Source organism: Ornithodoros turicata, chromosome 3, assembly GCF_037126465.1.
Source record: "Ornithodoros turicata isolate Travis chromosome 3, ASM3712646v1, whole genome shotgun sequence".
NCBI classification, from domain to species: domain Eukaryota; kingdom Metazoa; phylum Arthropoda; class Arachnida; order Ixodida; family Argasidae; genus Ornithodoros; species Ornithodoros turicata.
In genome coordinates this window covers 73,110,215-73,126,090 of record NC_088203.1, presented here as the reverse complement: position 1 = coordinate 73,126,090, position 15,876 = coordinate 73,110,215, and the positions used below count along the sequence as shown (strand labels likewise).

At 46.5% G+C, this 15,876-nt stretch overlaps 1 long non-coding RNA gene across 1 annotated transcript; it reads left to right on the top strand.

Moving 5' to 3' along the window:
- The first annotated feature begins 14,086 nt into the window (after nucleotides 1–14,086).
- Nucleotides 14,087–14,919, top strand: LOC135387323 (uncharacterized). The gene is made up of 2 exons (XR_010421046.1): nucleotides 14,087–14,346; nucleotides 14,573–14,919. It is a non-coding gene; the product is annotated as an uncharacterized LOC135387323 (long non-coding RNA).
- The last annotated feature ends 957 nt before the right edge of the window (nucleotides 14,920–15,876 follow it).

Here is a 15,876-nt window from a genome sequence, read left to right as displayed (position 1 = left end):
GTCACAATCGGCTTTTACTTTACCACTTCTTGACTTGCTTACTTCTCGCAGTTTCGCAACCGCTGGGCAAACGCGAGACTAAAAGCGAAATTACGATTTGCCCGTACGTACGAGCACCGTTCTCTTCGTCTAAATTTGATCATTATCGTTTTCTTTCGGCCGATCAGTGCATACAACTTCGTCTAAGGTGTCACTTTGTAAGATATGCGATGTGAGACAATTATGAGAATGCCGCGTGCTCCTCGCTGTACGAGCAGGTACGCCAACAGAGATATTTCGTACCAAGTTCCCAGTTGATTCCGTGCGTGCTTCGGTGGTACGAAACCAGTGGTTGAGTGTCTGAAGTTATCAAGGCAACAGTCATGTGCTCGAAGCATTTTGCGCCACAGTGTCACGAGGTCGTTTACCTGACTGTCGATTCGAACACGATTAGCCGTTGGAAAGGGATGCGGAACCTGCCTTGTTCGACGACGTCAGAAGGGAATGCACCAAAAGACCAAACTTACAGGTAAGTGTCCGCACGAACTCGCACACAATAAGAACATGTGAGCGACAAATTTGGGGCTGCTGAGCCCTGTAGTCCGCGGAGACCGTGCGCACCGTCCGCTTAGTCGTCTTCCGCACCGTCAGAACTTGCACCGTCTGCGGTTGTATGTAGAACTACGCAGTTTAGCATAGAAGTTGGTTAGAAAATTACGTGAGTTTCAAGAAGCCTGAGCTGGGGCACAGAGAAGGCGAAACATTCACAACAGGTGAAATGAATGAGCAACAACTTGAGGGTTGCTGCTGTGAGACACTGTGTGTCTGTCTTGACTTCTATGTGGGCATGCTTAGGCTACCCCAACCATGGAACTACCCGATATCCCACTTACATGGCAGCATTCTTATTCCTTTTAAAAGACGGACTGTGTCGGTGAATGCTGTGCGTTCAAGTTGTAATGTAAGGTGGTCACGTGCCACAAATTCTCACTTTGTTCTCCCAGTCCACAGAACTTGACTCCATGCGGCAACCGGCAGGCCTTCACAGGGTACTCGAGTACCTGTACCAGCAAGCGATAACATTCAGCATGCTGATCACCGGTAGCTCAGTCGGTAACGTGCTGGCTTGCTGAGCTCAAGATCGCGGGTTCGATCCCGGCCGAGGGGGGTAGCAATGTGGAGGAGGTAAACATTGCTTCCAGCACTGTGTGTCGGAGATTTCCGGCGCACGTCAAAAGAACCCCAGATGGTCCAAATTACCCGCAGTCCTACCCTGCGGCAACCACACTACGCACACAAATCTTACGTGTAACATCACGGTACCATTATTTGATCACCGACAGGCACAATGAAGTGAAGTCCCTCATGAAAAAGAGTTAGCCATCTGCGAATCATCGCTCTGAGGTGTGACACATTGCAAAAGGGAATGACCCACACTTGTTTTGTAGTGCACACCCTCATAGCATACATGTGCCTGTGTATGTTGGTTGATCACATATTTCCTATTAGAAAGGGTACAGTTGGGGAAAGCTTTGCTGTCAACATTGCTAATCACATTTGTAGCTCAAATGTGTAGATGCTTTTGCACATTTTTTTAGCAATGTTAGCCTTAAGGTAATGTAAGCCTTAGGTATAATTATAATATCTGCTTCGCCTTACTCAGACCCCAGGGAAAAGATATATACAGCAGTACTGACGAATCAACATCTTGAGCTACAAAAATGGTGCTACAGCATTCTAAATCACCGCTACTCGTACGTATGGACAAGCAATGATAATGGGAAGCTGGTCCTGGCAAGGTGGCTCACGATACTATGAAGCATCGTGGATATTTGGATCGTGGTGTTACTCCACATATTCATGAGTGTGCACATGGATACATCGGAGAGCAGGCTTGTCTCCATGGAGGTGATTTGTAATATTTCAAGTTAGCAGAGATTACTAAGCAATTGTCCTGCATTCCTCACTTACAGGGACTGAAACATTCGAACAGTTTGAGGAGATAGTGGATGTACCTCCACTTCTGAAAGACATCCCGTCACCGCCTGCACTACCAACTTTCGTTGCCTCAATGCTGTTTCTTGGTCATGTATCTAAGATATTATAACACCTCTTCTGCCTTATCTGTGTACCACATATTTTATCTACGCATGAGGAATGCATGTGGGAAAAGTACTGAAATAGAAAATTGCATTGTTCGATTACTGCGCAGGCCGCTTCTGTCGGTTTTAGGCATTCTGATAATGCTAACTTTGATGTCTTGCTATGTCCAGGAGCTATGTTCGATCTCTGTGTACGGTGGCTATTCATGAGACCCTGAGGAGAAGGAAGAGGCTACACAAGCTCACCGCAAAGATACAATGAATGAGTCACTAAAACACTGACAACTCAGCAATGCATTAACTGCAAGTGGACAACAGAAGGACTTCAGTAAATGTGTACAAGCAGTCTCATTCCTAGGAGTTTTAGCTTTCAGTGTCTCACTCGCCATAAATCGGTGGCTTCTGAAGAAGCGCAGGGATGGGGAAACAAACACGAGATTTCAACAACTTTATTTTTGACCTTGGAGAGTGGGGAGTTTCATCGCCGCAGGCGATACTCTACCAAATTGCTGGTTGGAATGGGGGAATAAAATAACGAGCCCCTTCACAATAACGATCGAAGTCCGATGGTGTCCAGAAATGTCAGAAGAGCTTTGAGCGCAGAGCGTTGCTGGGCTGGATTGGGCCAGGGACCAAGCAATTTCGATAGGGAGAAAGGGCGAGAGTGCAGCTGACGAAGAGACTCGGAGTGATTCGAGTGATTCGGGTGATTCGAGTGTGGTTAACACGAGATTTCTGTGCACATGGTAAACAGTAATCCAGGTTCTTCAGCTATATGAACTAGTATATGAAGTATCAGGGAAGGATTAAATGAGTTGGGACGCCTTCATAGATGTGCTTCATTACATCATGGGCGCATGTATTCCACACCATAATACTGATAAAAAAATAATATATTTTTTTACGTGGCGTATTTCACGAGATAAACTCCTTCGAACAGGTGTTCGAGTAAAACGCAGATGTCACAGACCTCAGAGCTACAGCCAATCCCATTGGTAGCTGTAAGGGCTATGACGTCAGAGCTGCATGAGTTTCGGTATTCACGGTGGCATTTTCTACACTTCTATTCTCCTCTTAGTTGTAAAACACACATTGGTACAAAGAAGCTTTTACGTTCATGCGGGATGATGGTGTTGCAACTCCACTCAGTTTTTTGGGGGAATGACCTCACTTTGCCCAAAAGACTGACCGCAGAAGACGTCAACTGCAGCGGGTTTTGTCTATCTGACAGTGTACTTGTTCACCCATGGTGAGCATTACGCTGGTCAGTCAGGCAGTTCTATGGCTTCTGTGTAGTTTAACGCCAGTTCTCTGTATGCAATAAAATTATGGTCTGTTCAATGTTACGCGTAAAATTACAGTGTCTGTGAAATGTGGTGAAATGTGCGTTGATACTAGAAGTTACCTGGCTGCAGAAACCAACATGCAGATCCAGATAGAATATTGATGTAGCCAGATGATGTATGCAAGGAACCAGCCTTTCTTCTTTTTTTAGTGTGTGATTAACGTGTCGTCGCATGACTGCATTGGTCTTGTGAACCAGCAGAAGTGAGATGCAAAGATATCCCCGATAATTACACTTTCATCTACATCATTACATCACTCATCCCTAGACCGTATATATACAACTTACCCTTTTTGCGCTCCAGCTATATTTCGCATTCTACCCGTTCACTTTTCGGACCACCTCTGTGTTTCAATCAAGTTTCCGGAACCTAGTAGGGCCCCACGTCTGACTTCGTACATTCTGTGGAAGCTGAATAACTCTCTTTTGTCCAGGAAAAGTCTGGTTGGCAAAATAAAAGACATGCTGACGTCAGCACGCAAGCGGGACCGACGCCGTAGTTGCATGGGAAGAATTCAAGTGCGAGCTTAAGTGGGAGGCTATTGGTGTCGGAGTAACTATTGCCCATGAAGCTCGACAGCACTTGCGTGCTTTGGAGGCGGACCTTCATCAACTCTTACAGCTGGAAGCACATGATCCAGGTGCCTATTCTGACGATATAAGTCAGGTGAAGCGAGACATCAGTGACTTGATGCATGCGAGGTATAGCGGTGCTGCCGTGCGAGTCCGTGCTCGCACGTTTTGTTGACAGTGAGCGTCCTACCAAGTACTATGTTGCTGCAGAAACCCGCCATGCAGTGGAGAATCACATTTCCTCTGTCCGAGTTGGCAGCGAAACTGTGTCCTCATCAGCAGGTATCTTAGCTGCGTTCTTTGATTATTTTTCCGGGATATTTGGTCAGCAGGTGCCGTTGCAGAACGTACCCCTAGCGCGCTCACAGCTTGCCTTATTGCCGCAAGTCCCACAGGATGTAGCGGATACGGTGAGCGTCCCCATCATAGTTGATGAAGTAATCGCTGCCATTTCCACTCTACAGGCAGGGAAGGCCCCCGGTCCTGATGGGTTGACGACCGAGTTACACAAATGTTGTAAAGACTCGGTGGCGCCAATATTGTCTACCGTATTTAATACTGCCTTCTCTTGCGGCATGCTACCACAGTCATTTACACGTACGGTTCTTATTCCCAAGAAACTTTATGCTGAATCTCGTGTGCTACTAAGCAACTACCGCCCCATAACATTGGCGAACGTGGATTACAAAATACTTGCGAAGGTACTCACTGCCCGCTTTCAGGAGCTAATGCCCTATGTTGTTGGTGAACATCAGACTTACGGAATGAAGGGGCGTACAATATTCACAAACGCGCATGTGGCGCGATCGGTGGCCGATTGTTGCAACTTCTTCGGGCTATCAGCGGCATTAGTTCAGCTGGATCTCGAAAAGGCATTTGACCGAGTGAGTCACGCCTTCCTTTTTTGGCTACTTCGTCGCGTGAACGTGGGATGTGTACTGCTGAAGTGGGTGCGATTGTGCTGTCGGGGTTTCACTACACAGTCCCCAGTCAATGGAATCCTTTCGAACCCTATGCCTGTGAGGTCTTCAATGCGACAGGGATACCCGCTCTCCCCCCTCCTCTTTGCCCTTTACATCAAGCCACTGTGCCGATCGGGTCTGGCAGACCCGTTTGTTCGCGGTTTTCGAAGGCACGCATTCGAAGTTAAAGTTCTTGCTTATGCAGATGATGTAACGTTGTTCTGCGGAACAGTTGGCATCATCCATCGTGCGATATGTCATGTGCGAAGGTTTTCTGATGCTAGTGGCGCTCGCATTAGCTGGCCTAAATGCAGTGGATCCTGGCTAGGATCTGCCTGGCTAGGATAGGCCTGGTGGGATTCAACGCCGAGCTTTATGGCAAGCTTGTCATGGTCTACGCAAGCTCCCAAATACTTGGGAATTGACCTCAACTGTTCAAGACGCTCACGGTCTTTTTGGACTTCTTTCTGGAGTCGCCTACGTTACCTGGTGGCAACCTGGAAACCTTTGGACTTTTCCATTTTCGGTCGTGCATATGTGGCAAATACGTTTTTTGCTTCTCGCATAAGTTATTACCTGCAAGTACTCCCGTGCGCAAGAACACACATTAATCGAGTCCAGCGGGTCATCTGCACCTTTATATGGGGTTCGTTGTAAGAACCAATGAGACGTGGAAATCTGTTCCGGCCCGTCAAACCCGGGGGGTTGGGATTGTCCTGCCTTTTCCTTCGTCAGTTGGTCTGGCGCGTGTGCTTTGTACGTGACCAGCAACATCTTTTCCTCTAGCACTGCACTGCTGCCATCCTTCGTGATGAGCTACCGGAACTCTTACTGTCGACAGTATATGACACGCCTTTGGTTGTTTGGGGCTTCTACAAAGAGGTAGCAGCCTCGTCCAGATTCCTCCTGGCAAGATTCTCTAGAGAGTTCATCTTTGAAACGACTCGGAAACGCCTCTATCACGCTCTTCTGGATTCGCTTTTTCCGCCTCCAATGTACCGTACGATGTTTGCATCCCAGCCTGGTGGTGATGTTCTCTTGCGTGTACTGCGCATGCCAGTGCGTCCAAAGGGGAAGACTTTCGTCTATCAGTTACACACTGGAACGCTACCGCTTCGTGCGTGGCTCCGCGACAGAGGGTTTTGGGTGCCATGGAATAATTTCAACTGCCGTCTTTGTCCGGAGGAGGAAAACATTGAGCACGCTTTTCTCTATTGTCGAGACGCCATCTTCTTTTGGGACGTTTTCCAGCGCGCATTCAAAAGTGACATCTACTTAAATTCCCGTACTATACGCTTTCTTCCTGGATGCGATTTGCCTCTGGACATCCTATTCCTTTTGAGGTTGTACGCACTGTGGGTAGCTCGACGAATATATGGCGCAAATTAGCCACCGGTCGGCTCCTGGCCCATATTCCGTCGCATGGTGTTTTCGTTAGCGCACTTTTTAGTGTTCACATCCTCTGACGAAACTGCGCACACGTGGCTGAACGTCATCAATCTCTTACGAACGGGCCCCGTAGACTACTAATTTTTTCTTACCAGTCAGTCCTGCTCATGTCTTCATGCTCCTACTTCTACGTGTTCTTATTATGCTAAGCTTACTTTTCCTTGTTCATGTGGGGTTTTGTGTTTGTAACGTTTCGCGACGTTTGGGTTGTTGTGGAGTTTGCTTTTTTAACGCACATTACTCTCATTTTGTCGCCGTATTATGTTAATGTGCAGCAGTTTTCAATGAGTTGTACATAACGTAAATATTGTTATTCATTCATTCATGTCATTCTTGTACGTAGCGCCATGAACCATAATAAACGTGGACAAAAACAAAAAAAAAAGCTCGCGTGGCACAGTGGTTAGCGTGCTTGCCATGTCACGTCGTGACTGGGAGGTATCCGGGTTCGAATCGCGCCGTATGATAGCAGCCCATTTGTTGACGTTTGCGCCAGCCGAAGATGTTGGAGATGTCATGAAGCTGAATTTCGGAACCACGGAGCGCAAAATGTGGTTCCACGGTCCACGCAAACAAACGGAGCACTCCTCCTCACAGCTGATAATGAAACCTGTTTATTGGCTGGACCCACCATCACCACCACGTATGTGTGGCGGAGAGAGGCGCGCTGGTTACTCATCTCTGAAAGCATTTACTATGGGTCACTGAGCTGGCACGAGCCGAACGAAATGTATAGATGAAATAAGGGTGAGCAGGCAAGCGGGCTGGTGAAGGTTAGACGAAGGCGGCATACCTTGAGCTTGAGGGAACGAGATAACACACGAAGAAGTAGACAAAACGAGGCTCAAAACCAGCAATGAAAACGTTTATTGATCAGGAAAAAGAGTCAGGAGGGAGAGAGGAGGTTGCAAAGGGCCTCAGGGAGAAGGACAGAAGGCTGGCTGACGCAAGCATTGTCCGAGCCTATTACAGCGGCTTCAAGAATGACCCGGTTAGCATCATCCCTTACAGTGTGAAGACACTTGGTCCGCGGGAAAACGGGGGCACAACCTTTACTGCTCCGACTTGCACTTTGGGCTTGTACTTTGGCCGCCACTTTTGGAAAACCTAAAGATCGCACCGCACCGCATGAACAAAGCGGTGTTGTGTACAAAATCCAATGCGGGGGTTGTGATAGGATCTACATCGGTGAGACAGGCAGGAAACGAATAACACGTTTGAAAGAGCATAAAAGTGATGTGGCCAATGCTACGAATGCCACGCGATTGAAAACCGAGTTGGTTGATCACTGTTGGGCCACTGAACATGTATTTGATTTTGATAACGCGGAAACCTTGACACGGGAGATAAGATGGGGCCCGCGAAAGTTGTTGGAATCGTGGTTTATCAGACATGCGGAGTCAGCGTGCAACAAAAACCGTGGCCCTCTGCCGGATGTGTACGCCGCCCTCTTTGATAAGTGAGTGATGTGCCCCTTGGTTTGCCCATTTGTACTGAGGATGCTGCCTGGATAGGCGGCGAAACGTCTACTGTGGTGTTGTTTTAATTGTTGTGCAAGTCGGAGCAGTAAAGGTTTTACAGTATGTCTTCATCACCCGGCTTTTGGAGTATTTTCTCTCTTATTTTTGACAACGCTAGAATGCTCAAGTTAACGTTCGTTGACACAGCGTTTACCAGCTCCGGTGGCGCAGCGGTAACGCGTGCGCTTGGAGACTGGGAGGTCCGCGGTTCGAATCCGCGGGCCGGCTGTGCCGTCTGGGGTTTTTCCTGGGTTTCCCTCAGATGTGTAATAGGCGTATGCCGGCACAGTTCCCCTGAAGTCGGCCCATGGACGCAGCTATCCTCCCCCCTTCCACTTCACCCTTTCCTCCCTCCTCTCCACCACCTTTCCCTTCCCGAGAAGCATGCCGCCTAATCAGGCAGGCAGACCTCTCGGGTTCCTCCCAACGACACTCCTCCTCCTCCTGACACAGCGTTTGCTTTGGCCCACATAGGATTTTCCACAAGTTAGGGGGATGGAGTACACAATGTGTTGTTTACAGTCAACAAATGGTTTGGAATGCTCAACGGTACAACCTTTGAGGGAATCGCTTTTGAAATTAGTCCGGCTGGCCAGTTTGTTTTCTACAGTGTAGACGACGCGTATCCCGTTGGCAGTGAGGGATTTAGCAATGACATGCGAAACGGCGTGAAAGAAAGGAAGAACAACAAGCCGGGAATTCGTAAGGTCAGCTTTGGGGGGAGGGGTCTGAGAAACTGTGTTTTTTAAATGACCGATAACCCAACTAAATGGAAAACCAGCACGTGTCAATCTCGTCATTTGGTTAGTAATGTGTGCCCTGTATTGTGCCCCCGTTTTCCCGCGGACCAAGTGTTTTCACACTGTAAGGGATGAATGCTAACCGTGTCATTCTTGAAGCCGCTGTAATAGGCTCGGACAATGCTTGCGTCAGCCAGCCTTTTGTCCTCCTCCCTGAGGCCCTTTGCAACCTCCTCTCTCCCTCCTGACTCTTTTTCCTGATCAATAAACGTTTTCATTGCTGGTTTTGAGCCTCGTCTTGTCTACTTCTTCGTGTGTTATCTCGTTCCCTCAAGCTCAAGGTGTGCCACCTTCGTCGAAATGTATATTTGGGTAATATTATGACCTGCGTTCTTTCATGGTTTACCATTATTTGTGAACTGTTGGCGGCTTGTTTACGGCCCCTTTGATAGCATCCAACAGTTTTGGTTCATGAGGAGCGCTTCGTCTTGTGTTATCTATTCGTGCTCGTCAAGCAGGACACCCGTTATGGGTTCCTTTCGTTACATTTTGTATTCTTACAAATATATAGAGGTTCACCCGTGGAATCGCCAATATTAATATACATCATTCAACGCAATGTCTTTTTCAGCGTTACCGAATAATCCGCGTCGCTGACCTGTTAAAGTATAAATGTCTGACAACCTATAGTGCATCTGTCAAGAACAAAAATTACGTTTTCCTTGCAAAACTTGCAAAACTCTCCGCTGAAGCCAAAACTTATCCTACCAGGAGAGATGCCGTGTGGTCCTGTCCCGTTACACGAACGTCTTACGGCGACCAAAACATCAGTGTACAGTTACCACGAATATTAAATGATCTTGGATTTGGCCCAGACATACGTATACCAACAAACAACCAGATTAAACTTCTATTTTTGGGAGAACCAAACGATATCTGATATGTAAAACTTTTTTTTTCTCTTCCCCATGTACTGTGTTCGACTGTGACCATGTTTCTCACTTTTTTGTATTTATTTTTGTTTGTGTGTTTGTATGCAACAGTGTATCTTTGTACGCGTTATTTGTGAATGTACGCACCGTCTGCACTGCAGGAGACCGGGGCCCTCGCCAAGCTAGAAATAGCTTTTTGTCCCGGCTCCACCACCATGTGGAAATAAATCATTATTATTATTATTATTATATGCGGTAACGGGTGATTGTTACTACAACATTACTACCTTTTTTCTAAGAGTAATATTACTACTGAAGAAGTGGTAGCAACAAGCACGTTAGTAACTACCGACGTTACTACCTCACGTAGCAAAGAAGGAGCCTTCCTGCCGCAAAGGTAGCATCTGCTTAAATGTGTAATAGAGGGTGTCCTTACTACCACTTTTCTACCTTTTTCCTAAGAGTGATATTACTACTGGGAAGGTGGTAGGAACAAGCGTGATAGTATCTACCAAAGTTATCACCTCGTATAGCAATGAATAACCACTCCTGCTCCAAAGGTAGCAACCGCAGCATATGTAATAACGGATCTTTGTCCCTACCCGTACACTTTCTCTTTCCCGATTCTTATGTGACCGTTGCTCACGTGATGCATTGTATTACTGTCTGGTTGTTTTCTGTTTACTTGGTTCTGGAAACCTGTTTTATTGTATCTGTTCCCTTGGGTTGTATATATACTTGTGTCGCACTTAGTTTTGTAACCTGAAGAAGTGCAGTCTCTTGCACGAAAGTTCTTGTTCAAATAAATCTTAGTTGCTCCTAACCGTTTTTCATGTTACGTGTGTGATTCCCTACCATTTACTAACTTTTCTAAAAGTGTAGCACTGTTCGATGAACATTTCGGATCCGAAATGTACCTCATGCATGTCATCAGTACCTCATGCATGAGGTACTGATGACGCTACCAACAAGCCGAAAAGAGAATTTTTCCACTTTGCCACACTTTCCATTAGAAGAAAATAAGAAGAGAACACAATACAATGAACAGCAAATAAACAATATTTTCAATGAATAAACTCTGTGATAGAAAGTTACGATTTTTATGTGCACGACAGTAACGGCACATATCCTAACCATTCTGAACAAAGAAAGCCTCCGACTGCTAGTGGCTGCGCATACTGTAGATGGCTCGTGAGTACGGCAGCTGAAAGCATGGTTGTGATTTGCGAACTTTCAATTATGACGTATACATTCGTCACGTCGATGAGCGCGCAGGCTTCCTTACATGGGTGGTGTGGCCTTTGCGCGTGGCAGAGCCGCATATTAAAAGGGAGTCTGGGCATTAATGGAACATGCCTATACCTGAAGCTGCACACACTTTTTTGAGGTGTCTGACCATTGACGTCTTGAAATACCGGCCATTATCAATCAGCCTATACTGACTAGAATGGCGTAAATGCAGGCTAGCTGGTGGATAAATTCCATGATAGGCAAGCCTGAGCGATGGGCAAGACACTTAAACAAACACAAACACGAAGGCTCAAATTTTTTAGCCTTCGTGTTTGTGTTTCTTTAAGTGTCTTGCCCATCGCTCAGGCTTGCCTATCATGGAATCTATACTGACTACCTGTTCCCCATATCCTACGTGCATGTGCAGCGCCATTTTGGGTGGCGATTGGAGAGGATTGCAGTTTGCAAAATTAGTGGACTTCTGTGCTAATTTGATGAACACCACCTAGACGACTCAAGGCACGTCGGGAATTGTCGTTGTTGTTCCGCTGCCGACAGAACCACCTGCTGGTACACATCCTGTTGTCGGTCAAAATTGAATAACGTGACTAGTTCGAATAACAATGGCAAGAATGTTTATATCCATAAAATTTTGTAATTAAGAGAGTCAAAGTTGGGCCTGTTGGTACATAACTGAATAGAGAAAACCAGCGGTAAAAGACGCAGACAAGAGCGGTCGTTCCGTTCCAGCGTCTGTTTGTCCTCCTTTTTTCTCGTCGTGTCTACGTCTTGTACCGCTTGTTTTCTTTATTGAGTAATGAAATTCAAAACTGCACAGCACAGTGCCGTTTTTCTTATTATTTCGTTGTGATCGCCGTGTTCACTACGCCTAACAACTGCGACAAAAATTATCGTTTTCGGTTAGATGTCGGTACCGGAGCATAACATGAAACTGATTTTCGAGAAACTTATACGAGGATGTACGTATGCAGCGTAAAATCAAAGTAGTCCATGAAAAATGTTTGTCACGAAATTCCCGCTTCACGGTGCTTCTTTTCGTCGCTATTTTGGGTGACAGTCACGTGTCACGGCGGGCCCCGTGGTAAAAAGCAAACCAATGAGAGGCGAACAACTATGATTGACATGAGCCTCTGATTGGGGCTCCTTCCAATGGCCAGACTCCCTTTTAATACACGGCTCTGGCGCGCGGCACAGCCGTATATTAAAAGGGAGTCTGGCCATTGGAAGGAGTCCCAAAAAGAGGTTCGACCTGTCAACCACAGTTTCGGGATTGGTTTTATTTTTACCACGGGGTTCGCCGTGGCACCTTACTGCCACCCAAAATGGCGACGAAAACAAACACGGTGAAGCGAGGATTTCGTGGCAAAAAATTTTCACGAACTACTCTAATTTTACGCTGAAGATGTAGCCTACTGTTTGGAACAGGGTTAGCTAAAATCGCCTGTCAGTACCTCGCCGTCCCATATTACCTATGTTGCGCTTGAAAGTGTTGTGCCAATATTGTATTTGAAGGTGGACCATGTGTTGCACGTGTTTACTACTCGAAAGAAATAGTCTTGCAACACCTGGAGATTTGAGATGAGATAAATCACGGGGTGCTGATTTTAGACGACCGTGTCCCCTACAGTACATCCTCATATACGTTTCTCAGAAATCAGCTTCAACTGATGCTCCGCTATCGATATCTAACCGAAAATAATACAATCCCTTGGAAGCTCAGTCAAAGCCGCCGCGGCGAAAACATTGTCGCCACTGGCGCGGATCCGGGGAGTGCTGTTATTCGCGACTCCAGTGAACTATAGGTGGCGCCCCGAAATTCCAAGATGGCGGACGAGTGCAGGTCTCCGGAGCCAAGCGAGCGTAGGGACTGCAGTGTCGACCGAAGTATATTAATCTGTTTCAGTTTTTCATATGCATAAATTGACGTGCTTCATGACAAATGAATTAATTTTGTCTTCTAGTTATCTCATACTGTGCCAGTTCAACTCAGAGAAGTAGGAAAAAAGTTTCCGTCGTCGGAGTTTGTTTACAAACGTGAGTCGAACGAACGAAGCATTTTAGAATCTAAGAAGGCAAAGCAGGGATTAGTTTCTTAAGAAGCATGACTTAGCAGATATTTGGAAATGTGGATTAGTAGTCTGCAAGGTAATGCCATTTTTTAGTTTCTCCTCCGATAGTCCCATAGTATGTGAGTGCTGCAAATGAACAACAGCTCCGTTCGAAGTGTAGTGTCTCTATAGGAATTAGATAGTTCTTGTCTGAACTTTGATGCTCAAGTAATCGTAAAAAATTGTGATGAACAAAATAACGTACACATGGGCATTTGCAAGAACTCAAGAGATCGCGTCTTTGTTTGGTTTGGTGATGACAAAACGTGCTCATATGACGTGACGTTTGCATAACTCTGACTGCATGTCAAATGCATTCGTGAACGATACATATTTTGAAATCCCGTGGCACACACGCGTATATCTGACACTTTGTCTTCACTTAACACCATACATGTGCAATTATTTAATATGCCATATGTTGCGCGGCGAAAATCTGAGCGCTGCAAACAGGCTCTAGCACAGTGAAGTATTCTTTTTCTGCACTGCTCTTGGTATTCACGTACAACTTGGTTGATACTTTTATCTTTGCGAGTCATTTGTTGATACGTGTGAGACACCAGACAGAAGCTTTCTCTCGCAGAGAACATCCATAGTGGATGCTTGTCTACGCCGCATTAGTACGGTGATATTGTTTACTTTGCATTAGGTTTGAAAATGCATACATGCCAGCAAGACAAAGACACGCCGGTTCCTTGTTCTGTATTCCGATGATTAATATTGTGATGAAACCGCGGCGACACAGTCGATCACGAAAGCGTGCGATGGGTCAACACATATGAGAATTTCGTTCTTCTTGATTAGGAAATGATGAAAAGAAAGCGTGGCGTATTTCCAACATGCTGATAAGAAATTCGTACTGCAACATTCCTGTTTTCGATTTCGATACATTCTTTGTTGCCGGCTTTCTGTCCATAAGCAGGAGAAACGTGTTCCGCTGTACTGCTTCCCTGCCCTGACGCGATCTCGAACCTGCCCTCGCAGCTTTCCGAAATCTCCGCCAGGTTGCTACGGCTTCGCTGGAGTCGCGAATAGGCAGCGCCAGATTTTTCGCGTCGATTGAGCGAGCATCATTTGATTTGAACGAGGAGGACCGCTGGCGCTGGAAGAGTGGCAGGTGGCAGACTGGCAGACGCCCAGTCGTGCATGTTCGCGTCTATCGTCTGCTTGCTTTTGGTCGTGTATTGTGTTCGCTCCGACCGTCATTTCCGTCCTCACTCACGCAAGCGAATAGTTTCAATGGCTTCGAATGCTACCGATTTAATTTAGATTTAACTTAGATACAGGTCCAGCTGATCACAGAAGAATAGAAAGAACAAGGACATTGCAGGAAATCCTTCGTGTGGAACTCTGCATTCCTTGATCCGATTTCCTGTCGGTGAACGGTAAGACAAGTTTGATGCTTTCTACTCAAGGAAATAATGCAGGTCTATCGTGTGCATTATAAAGTCACTCACGGGGCGTTTCACTGTGCGGTGCTGTAATGTGTACAGCTTGCATGCCGCTAACCCGATTACGTGTTCTGGTTGTACAGTTGTCTCTCACGTCGCAGTTATTCATTTGCTGTGACTTACGAACGCTTGTGACACGTACGCTTTGATGTTCCAACAGGAAATCAGCATGGATTGCCTGTGCACAACGCCCTCAGCTAAATGACCTGGCAGACTGTTGTTCGGCGACCACTTCACACTGGATTGCCTCTCGTGCCAGAGTTGGGTTGAAAAGAACAGCTCGACGTGTGTGCGTGTCTTATTTGCAACGAAACAGCTCAGTGTTCCCGTGACCATCGCCGGAAATTTCACCTCTACCTATTGGATATGTTGACTCATTTGCTTAAACTGCTCTTTATTGTTCAGACGCGTAACGCTCCGGCGAAGCCTATGGCAAGACATGTGCATGTAGTGTTAATTTTTTTATAAAATTTAAGAAAGAAAATAAATTCGAGTCATAAACCTTCATCGCTTTTCATTCCTCAACTTTGATCAACACATTACGACGCAGGACCCCCAAACTCTATTCGGAAAAGCGTGCAACGAAGAAGGCCGCCACTAGATACCCCACTGTTGCCGTTTCGGATCACTTCAGCGCGCTAAGTTTAGCGGCAAAATGTTTTTGTTGTTTCTGCGAATGAATCTAGTCTTAATATGTCCAAATAAAACGCTTATAACAACTTTCTGTGTCGTGTTTCACGTTTTGGTCCCGTTTTTAAACGTGCTGAGCGATCGGAAGGATCTAGTGCACGGCTGCGTGCATCACATAGCGTACCTGTCGTACCAGGCGCCGCAGGCGCAGTCGTCCATTTCTCCTTCGGTGACTTGGCCTGGCTTGGATTGTGCTTCAACTGGATCTTTAGCGCGCTACAATCAAACGCAAGCCAACGTCTGGTAACAATGGGGTATCTAAGGGCGGCCTCCGGCATTGCACGCATCGGGATAGGAACAAATGCATGGCAAAATGGCGACCTTGGGGGACCTGTTATGACGTTACTAGCAATCACGCAAAGAAAACGCGTGAAGTTGGCGAAGCGAGAGGGCAGACGACAAACCCCAGGAAATGATGGGGAGGAGGTTAGGAGAGGAGGGCGGTCTGCGCATGCGCACTTCACTCGCGCGCTGGGATCCGAGGAGTGCTGTGAATGGCTCCTGGAGATCACGCGGCTCAGAGGCCCCCCATTTTCGATGAACCATTGCGGCTATTGGAGCTTCCTGGGGCCGATAATACGTTTTGTCGCCGGTGTTAGGCTTAGTGAACACGGCCATCACAACGAATTCACAACAAGACCATCACTGTGCTGTTCAATTTTGAATTTAATTACTGAATTTTATGGATATAAACATTTTTACTTTTTTTATTCCAACTATTCATGTAGATAAGTTAGAAAATCGTACCGACGACAGGATGTGGACCAGCACGTC